Genomic DNA, 1,540 nt, shown 5'->3' on the forward strand with positions numbered 1-1,540 from the left:
ATATATATATATATATATATATATATATATATATGCATATATATATATGTGTATATATATATATATATGTGTGTATTGCTTCGTCTCTGTGTGTGTGTGTGTGTGTGTGTGTGCGTGTGTGTGTTTGTGTGCATGTGAGCATGCACCTGGCTACAAAAACAAATGATGTGAGATCAACATAAATTTTGTTTTGTGCTAATTACGAAAACATGTATTTAGAAAAAATATATTAAAATATATCAAAACAAAGTTGGTAATACTTAAAGATTTGTTTAAAGGATGGAAATGGTTTCGATGGAACATTTTTATAAAAAAATTCCAGAAAGAAAGGAAGAATAATGATTTCATATTTATCCATATAAAATATATAAAGAATACAAAGTGTGTGTGTTGAAAATAAAATAAAAACAAAAATCATATAAACGAAGATATTAATGAGAGTTTATTATTATAAAATAGATATAACTATGCAATATAATCGATCACAAATTGGAAATAGTGAAGAATTAAAAACAAAAGTATCATTGGAATGGTCTTTTAACAAAAATATATAATTGAAGATGTTTCTTTCTCTGTGATTACTTTCTTTGTAAGTTACAAGGAAATGAAGAGTGGTACGCAAATGTTGCTATTTGTAAACAGATTAACAGAGATTTATTGAATTCGATTTATTTAGACTTTATATGGAAGTCTTATATCTTTTTTTTTGTCATTTACGGTGGTGAAAAATGTAGGCGGCAAAAGTAACGGTTGTGTTATTTAAACCTTCCTTAAAGATCTCAGCTCCAAAAGTGTAAGCGGAATAGCTTCAAAATCGTTTGGAGATTCGGCGCTTACACTGCAGCGCTCGTCACCATAAAATTGAAGTATTTATTAGGACAAATATATAAGACAACATTACGAATGAAAAATATTAAAAAATTTTATATTGATTATACAGTGAAGTTCTATAAACCAAAACATAACCAAATAATAAAAAAAAAATACAACCAAAAACGCAACGTAGATAATTTTGAGATTAGATTTATGGAACGAGATGATCGACATCAGTTAAAGAATGGAAATAAAAATTTTAAACAATATTTTTTTTTGTAACCAGTGGGAGGCAAAAATCGGCGTCCGGAAAACGATTGCTTCCCAATTTTGTAATTTTTTTCGGATTATTAATTTCATTAGGATAATTAATGAAGACATGTACGTTAATTTAAGAAACAACAAAAACAAATCTAACAATCTAAAACAAAACAACTGGATTTCGTTATATATACATGCACACAGTCTCGGTTACGGTTAGATATACACGCTCACGAATAAAAACCACTCTCACAAAAGCACAACACACACACACACACACACACACATATATCTATGTTTGTGTGTGTATGTGTGTGTTTAGAAATATATACAAACACATACATGTGATTGTATTTGTTAGTATGACTATATATATATATATATATATATATATATATATATATACGTACATACATATATAAATATACTTACATATATATTCTCTCTCTCTTTCTCTCTCCATATA

The sequence above is a fragment of the Octopus bimaculoides genome, chromosome 11 (genome assembly GCF_001194135.2).
Source record: "Octopus bimaculoides isolate UCB-OBI-ISO-001 chromosome 11, ASM119413v2, whole genome shotgun sequence".
Taxonomy (NCBI): domain Eukaryota; kingdom Metazoa; phylum Mollusca; class Cephalopoda; order Octopoda; family Octopodidae; genus Octopus; species Octopus bimaculoides.